Source organism: Bombina bombina, chromosome 2, assembly GCF_027579735.1.
Source record: "Bombina bombina isolate aBomBom1 chromosome 2, aBomBom1.pri, whole genome shotgun sequence".
Taxonomy (NCBI): Eukaryota; Metazoa; Chordata; class Amphibia; order Anura; family Bombinatoridae; genus Bombina; species Bombina bombina.
The window spans coordinates 231421311-231429629 of record NC_069500.1 but is presented as its reverse complement, the minus strand read 5'-3'; the positions used below and the strand labels follow the sequence as shown (position 1 = coordinate 231429629).

General features: G+C 38.2%; 1 long non-coding RNA gene across 1 annotated transcript; it reads right to left on the bottom strand.

Annotated features, from left to right (window-relative positions):
* Positions 1–7377: 7377 nt before the first annotated feature.
* On the bottom strand, positions 7378–7697 carry LOC128647739 (uncharacterized). Its single transcript, XR_008400397.1, has 2 exons — positions 7571–7697; positions 7378–7490 (listed from the first exon to the last, which is right to left on the bottom strand). It is a non-coding gene; the product is annotated as an uncharacterized LOC128647739 (long non-coding RNA).
* Positions 7698–8319: the final 622 nt, after the last annotated feature.

The window sequence follows — 8319 nt, the reverse complement described above, 5'->3', positions numbered from 1 at the left end:
CAGGACTTACCAGTTCCTAAACATTTTAAAACATGCAAAGGAGGAAACCTAAATCATTTTAAATATACTATCATAGATAAAGTGAGGCCAAACTGGAGAGGGGGCAATGTGAAGGATGAGCTTTTAAAATTAGAGGCCAAATGGATTTTCGACCTAAAAACTCTACACCCAGATGGATTGAACTTAGATTTCGATTTGGGGGTTTTTATGAAATAATTTTTATAAGTTTTATGAATCTCTATAATAATAATGAATTTTATAGCTTTTCAAGAAATGGTTTTTTAGATGGTAGTACTTTTAGTATTCTTTTAGATATATTATTTAGATATATTATTATTGAAATTTTGATTTTTGAATGGATTGTTTATGTGCATTAATTTTTATTACTCACACTTTGGGGAGGTTTCTTCTATTCATTCCTATAGATATTGGAGGTGAATATGAGCATGAAACAAAAAATATGTAAATGACATTTTAAAAGTGTTTTTAAATATTCTTGGAAAAATATTTTTATGAATTATTATTTATTATTCAATTTTTAGATACTGTTTTTTCTTAGTATTTATATTTATAAGATATACAGTTGTTCTGTTATTTACTTCTTTATTTATTTATTTATTTCCTAAATTTTTTAAAAAGGTTTCTTGTAATGTGCTCTTTTGTGTAACTTTAATTTTTTGGGGGTTTTTAGTTTTGAATATAAGTTTATATATAAGGACAATCATTATAGAGAGTTATCAAGTAAGACTGTAGATGCAAAAATAAGAAATTGTGCACTTCTTAGACAAAAACAAATGGAATGGCTATGCCTTTAAGAATTTGAAGATTTCCTGAGGGTATAAAAAGCCGGCATCTGAGACTCACAAACTGAGCTTGAAAAAGGAATTGAAACGCGTTGCTCAGTTGAACTATATCAATATTGAACATTGGTCACTCTATGAATTTGAATTTATGAATTTGAATTTTAATTTTAAACAACTTTTTTGCAGCTTTCTTGTAGTTTTTATCCACCTTTCACAGGTGTATCCTGTTTGGCGCCTTGATTCTTACATCGCCCTGGGTTACTCTCTGTAGTGAGCTGGTGTTAAGGCTGTGAGAAGAGCCTGTGTGGATCCTATACACACCGGGACACCTGTGTTTGATGAGAGTCGGGCGCGGCGCTGATCTTTCGGTACCTATGTGTAAGTACCGATATTTGATTGTTGTATAAACTACATACACCAATTTCAAGTGGACGCTTCTGTCTCCTACCTAGACGCTGTTCAGGACCAGCTGGGAGGAATCAGAAGATTTTTCTTGCCTATCATCGTGCATTGTGCTTTTGTGGAAAGCTTGGGAAGGACATCTTTTGGGACTTTCCTTTTGGGACTAATTACAAAGTTTCCATTTGAGTCCTAAAAAGTTACACTTTATTTTGTGATCATATTTGTCCTTTTATCAATTTATGTGTTATTAATTTAGATGTGTTATTAATTTAGATGTGTTTTATAAGTTAGGGCCGGGTCACTATCAATTGTATTAAGTACTAAATAAATGTTAGATTTATAATTATAACTATAATTTTAGAAAGAGTACTTTCAGATTGTCCATTTCATGTTTTTAAGCATTATAAAATACAATATACATTTTAATCATATGTGGTTTGTTTCATGTTTGTATTCACCACCAATCTAATTTTAATCGAAGTATATGGGAATTAATTTTAACCCTTTGGTGTGAGGACCTATTAAACCTCTCTGCATCTGAATATATATAGATTTGAATTTTTGCACATGGTTAAACATTCAGAATTCTGAGTTTACTTTAAAAAATACCCCCTTTTTAATTGTATACTTTAGCATCCACTTTGCGCACTTATATTCTGTATTATATTTAAAGTTTTGTCCTTTTGGAAGTAATATTGGGAATCTTCCTTATATATAGGTGTTTGTATTCAATTCATTTTGCGCTGGTCTCTAATTGTTTTATTTTCTTTTAGCTAGTCATAAGCCCATAGTACACACGGGCCACCTGAGAAACATGAACTGCATACAGTGGCCAGATTGTATGTGAGGAGCAAAGTGCAACAGTTATGCTCCCTTTACACTCAGGCTCTTCTACCTGCCACTAATCTACTCTGCGACAAGTTTATCTGGCACACGGCATTTCCAGCCTCTGCACACCTATAAACATAGTGCCACTTATACCCCTCTCAATCTGCGAGGCGCATAAACCATGCCTGGTCGCAAAATTAACAAACCGGATAATAACCGGACACAATGTTCCAAGATGCTGCAACAATTTCTAAAGCCGCTTGATTCAACATCAGACACTCAGCCTGCTGCACTAAACAGCAATCCACAATTAGACATCCTCAGAGAACCATCTTCTTAAACATCTACTACTGCAGGCCTCACTAAAGAAGACCTACTGCCACTCTGCATGAAAAATTATCTCAAAGAAATAGTGACAGAATTCAAGAACTGGTATGGAGACATGAAGAAAGATCTGTCATGAGAGACACAAAGAGTTACTAACTTAGAAGAAAGTCTCAATATAATGGACACCGACATTCAGCATATGTCCCAGCTGGCCTACAATAAAGATGAGACCATACACCACCTTCTAGAGAAAGTTGAGGACTTAGACAATAGGGGCAGAAGGAACAATCTAAGGATCCGGGGTATACCGGAATCTATTCTGCCAGCTGCAATAGAAGGATGCCTGCAGGATTTATTCAGGACAGTTAAGGGGGATAATAGTGCACCAGATCTGATATTTGAAAGGGCCCATTGCGCACTAAGAGCAAAACCCCCATTCAAGGCCCCCCCAAGGGACGTAATTATTAAATTACTTCATTTCAAGGACAAAGAAGAAATCCTGAGGCATGCCAGACAGAGGCAAGACATCACGCATGTGGGAAACCGCATTCAAATCTTCACAGATCTCAGCCCAACCACTCTCCAAAAGAGGAGAGACCTCAACTACATCACAAACACCCTGTGGGAACAGAAGATTGCCTATAGATGGGGATTTCCAGTTAGTATAATCACAACCAGAGGGAACACAGCAACTGTTTTCAAGTCTAAAGAGGATCTGCCCCACATTTACGAAGTTCTCGTGCACCCACCAGACCCTACAAGGCGGGCGGATATAGATCCACAGCACCTCGGGCGCAGACCACATCCACCTTCAAAAGGGACTGCTGACACAGTGACGGAAAACCCTCAGACTGGAGCAGGATCTACAAAGGACAGTATGGCCACTGACCTACACAGTGACAGATTGCTAATGGTCAACACCTGAGGGGACTCTCTCTATACATCTGTCACAAATTAATTCTGCTTTTCCTAAAAAGGCAGAAAAAGAACGAGAAAATATATTTTGAACCACAACTGCAGCTTAAGAATTATATATGTATGTAGTAAGGCAGATATCAATAACATATATGTAACAAGGGCGCAACTGTTGTTTGATATGGAATATGATATCTGTCTGTCAGTTAATCTAGGGTTAAATCTGAAACTGCATCTAAGCAACTAGTGTGAGAATGCTAAGTGCAGTTCCAAGAACCAAAAGAAAATATAAAGTTGAGAGAATGGAAGTTGTAGAAGTAAATTACTTGTAAGGAGTTTTAGCAAAGTGAAATTTATGTCAGTTTAAATAACACATGTGTGATTACTTATAACGGTAAACTGAAACAATAATACTGATCAGGTTATGTCATATAACAACAGTGTTTTAGTAAGATCATTTTATCTACTTGCTTTGAATTCAAATCATTGTTAAACTTTTCACTGAAGGTTTTTGTAATGAGATGTTTAACATTTAGTAGAAGTTCAGTACTGACTGAGGAATGCGATGATCGATAGAGGTAAGGATTAAAGTTGGAATCTTACCGAGTTGAAAGTTAGATAGTCTGTTTTAGGAGAAATCTTTAGTGAGAAGTCGAAGGTCCGGTACCGGTAATTCCTTGTTGAGAAGTTAGAATTAGCTGGTATGAGTTCCGGTGGCGTGTGACGTCACAGCCGGCTTGGTTTGAGCAGAGATCCTGTGTCAGGTGCAGCAGCTGCTGAGGAGAGTGAGTCCTGAGTAGATTGGTAGCAGCACAAGACAGAATTCTAAGCAACTAACAATAGGTTAGCTGATCCTATATACCTTGTCCGTGGGAGGGGTTAAGTAGATAGGTGCAAGGATGTTAGCAATCAAGGTTGTATAAAGAGTTAGGATAATATATAATCATGACAGGACCCCCCCCCCAAGGATCAACACCGGGGATCAGGTCGAGGACGGTCCGGATGACGACGGTGAAACTGAGCCAAGAGGCGTGGAGCAGAGAGGTTGGAAGAGGGCTCCCAAGAGTTCTCCGAATCCGGATAACCCTTCCAATGTACCAAATACTGTACACGACCTCTCACTGTACGGGAATCTAATATCTTCTGAACCTCATACTCTGATTGGGAAATTGGAATGGAAGGCAGATGAATGTCACGGACATTATGGTCTCGTATAGGCCGGTAGGGTTTGAGTAAACTTATGTGAAAGGTAGGATGTGTCTTCATTGAAGCAGGTAAGGTAAGAGTGACAGCATTGGAGTTCACAATTCGAAGGATGGGAAAGGGTCCAATATAAGCTGATGATAACTTCTTTGTTGGAAAAGGCAACCGTAGATTGCGTGTAGACAACCATACGTAATCACCTACCTGATAGTTAGGGGACGGAATCCTTTTTCTATCGTAATATCTTTTGTAGCGATCTTTTGCTAAGCGTAAATGTTGTTCAGTTATTGAGAAAGAGTCGGCAATGGTGTTTATCATCTCATTAACCACAGGACAGGAGTTTGTAGATGTGACATCCCAATGAAAGGTAGGATGGAATCCGTAGTTAATGTAAAAAGGAGTAGATTTTGTAGAAGTATGGAAGGAGTTATTGAAAGCAAACTCGGCAAAGGGTAGTAGCTCCACCCAATTATCTTGTCTAGCGCTTATGAAACATCTTAAGTATTGTTCTATCCATTGGTTAGTTCTTTCAGTTTGGCCGTTAGTTTGTGGATGGAAAGATGTACTTAATCTCCTCGAAACACCTAATGCTTGACATAGTTGTTTCCAGAATTTGGAAGTAAACTGAGTACCTCTATCAGAGGTTATAGTTTCAGGTAGTCCATGTAATTTGAAGACATGATTTATTAGAAGTTTCACAGTTTCAGCCGAAGTGGGTAATTTATGGAACGGAATAAAATGAGCCATTTTACTGAAAAGATCCACCACTACCAGAATAGTGTTGTTTCTACTGGAGAGTGGCAAATCGACTATGAAATCCAAGGCTATGTCAGTCCATGGACGTTTCGGAGTCGGTAGTGGAATAAGTTCCCCAGTGGGTGAGGTGTTGGGTGTTTTGGAGACAGTGCATATTTTACAAGTTTTTACAAATTCTAAGACATCATGTGATAGTGTAGGCCACCAGAAGTATCTCTTTACTAATTCTTGTGTTTTGGTGATTCCTGGATGACCCACGAGAGCCAAGTCATGGAGAGAGCTTAATACGGTCTGACGGAGAGAATAGGGTACATAGATTTGTTCTTGATGATACAATAAGCCATCAGGACGCAGGGAGAGCTTATCTATGGGTTTGGTGCTATCCAGGTTTTGTTCTTTTAAGAAGTCTTGAGTTTGATCCGTTGTCAGAGCTAAAATTTTCTCAGCAGGAATGAGAGAATCTTCTTCTGGAGTAGTTAATGGATTTTCTAAGTGTCGTGATAGGGCATCAGCCTTTTTGTGTTTTTGTGCTGGTCTGTAAGTAACGAGAAAGTTGAATCTGGATAAGAATAAATTCCAGCGTACTTGTCGTGCGCTAAGAGTTCTGTTGGTTTTTAAGTATTCTAAATTTTTGTGGTCAGTGTAAATTAACACCGGCATCAGTGTACCCTCAAGTAAGTGTCTCCAATGTTCCAAGGAGGCCTTAATAGCCAACAACTCTTTGTCACCGATGGCATAATTCATCTCAGGGGGACTCAGGATTCTGGAGTAGAATGCAACAGGGTGTAGAGGGTCCATCGGAGTTAATCTCTGGGAGAGAATAGCACCAAGTGCATAACTAGAAGCATCCACCTCCAATATATATTGTAAGTCAGGATTTGGATATTTCAGGATGGGAGCAGTGGTGAATGCCTTTTTAAGGAAATCAAAAACTTGCTGTGTAGTATCATTCCATGTAAATTTTCCAACATTTTTTGTAAGATTAGTAAGAGGTCTAGTTAAGTGTGCAAAGTTCTTTATGAATTTCCTATAGAAATTAGCGAACCCCATAAAACGCTGTACATCTCTTTTTGTTTTAGGAGTTGGCCATTCTAGAATGGCGGTAACCTTGTTGTTTTCCATCTGAATACCTTCTGGGGAGATTTCATAGCCGAGAAATTTAATATGTTGAGTGTGGAAGATGCATTTTTCCAATTTAACATATAATGAATTCTCCCTAAGTCGTGATAAAATGATCTTAACATGTTTTATGTGTTCTTCGATAGTGGAGGAATATATAAGGATGTCATCTAGATATATGATTACAAAGAGGTCTAATAAATCTTTGAAGATATCGTTCATGAAATACTGGAAGGTTGCAGGGGCGTTACAGAGACCAAACGGCATAACCCTGTATTCATAGAGGCCATATCGAGTACGGAATGCAGTTAACCATTCATGTCCTGACTTTATTCGTACCAAATTGTAAGCACCCCTAAGATCTAATTTCGTGTAGTAATTGGCACCTCTTAATCTATCTATGAGTTGGGGAATTAATGGTAATGGGTACCTTTTCTTTATGGTACGTTTATTTAATTCCCTATAGTCTATTATAGGTCTAAGGGAATGGTCCTTGTTGGTCACAAAGAATATACCTGCTGCTGCAGGTGATGTAGAGGGACGTATAAAACCTTTCTGAAGGTTTTCCTTTAAGTAAGTTTTAAGATGAATTAGTTCAGGTTCTGAGAGAGGGAATATATGACCGTATGGGATATCAACTCCTGGTAGTAAATCTATCGGACAGTCATAGACCCTATGAGGGGGTAAAGTTTCTGATTCCTTTTTATCAAATACATCTGAGTAAGACCAATATTCTCTGGGTACAGTATCAGGATTCATAACTAGTAAATTATCATGGTATAAACAGGTATCAGTACAGTACTGGGATTTAAAGAGCACAGTGGATGATTACCATATTATATCAGGGTCATGTTTCTTAAGCCATTGAATACCTAGAATAAGAGGAAAGTAGGGTGATGGAATAACATCAAAAGAGACAAATTCAGTATGATGTGTCTGTGTAGTGACTCTCAAGGGTATAGTGTGGTGGTGTATGGGTCCTGAAGTTATTTCGTTACCATCTACAAAACGGAGGACACTAGGGTTTAACTTTTTGACAAGTGGTATTTTATTTTTTTACACAAAGTGTTGGTCAATATAGTTGTGACTAGCCCCAGAGTCAAGGATTGCTTGAGATTCTATTCGGTGGTGTTCCCACTGTAACAGAATTGGTAGAGAACAATGATTAGTAAGCGTTTGTTTGGCAGACAAACAGGTTTGTATTATCTGTGGCTTACCATTCTTACGTAGAAGTTGGGTACAATCTCTGACGGAATGATCCAACCCCCCACAATACATGCAGAGATCATTAGCTTTTCGTCTCAATTTTTCTTGTTGGGTTAATGGGCCTCTGATAAACCCGAGCTCCATGGGGACAGTAGTAGATTTAGTTGATCTTTTGTTTTGTATGGGTAGTGTAGTAGCTTGAGATAGCTTTAAAGGGGAGTCTGTGTGTTGTCTTTCAGAATGCCTTTCTCTTAAACGTCTGTCTAGTGTGATGCTTAGGTCAATCAGGTAGGGGTTGTCTGGCAAGCTCATCCTTTAAAGGTTCTGAGAGCCCTAAGCGAAATTGATTCCGCAGGGAGAGATCGTTCCACAACGTATCAGATGACCATTTTTTAAAATCTGTTATATACTCCTCAACTGGTCTCTTAGACTGGCGCAGAGAGCGCATAGCGGTTTCTGCTGATAATTGTTTGTAGGGGTCGTCATATAGCTGACCCATAGCCTTAAAAAATTGATCAAATGAGTATAAGATGGGGTCATTATTCTCAAAAAACAAGTTTGCCCAAATTCGGGGTTCTCCCTTTAAGTAGGAGATAGTGGTAAGGACCTTTAAATTATCAGTGGAATAGGTCTTTGATTTTAATTGAAAATACAGGTAACAGGAGTTTTTAAATTCTCTAAATTCATGTCTATGACCAGAGAAATACTGAGGGGGGGATGGTTGAGGCTCATGTGCACTAAATGTTAGTTTTAAAGATTC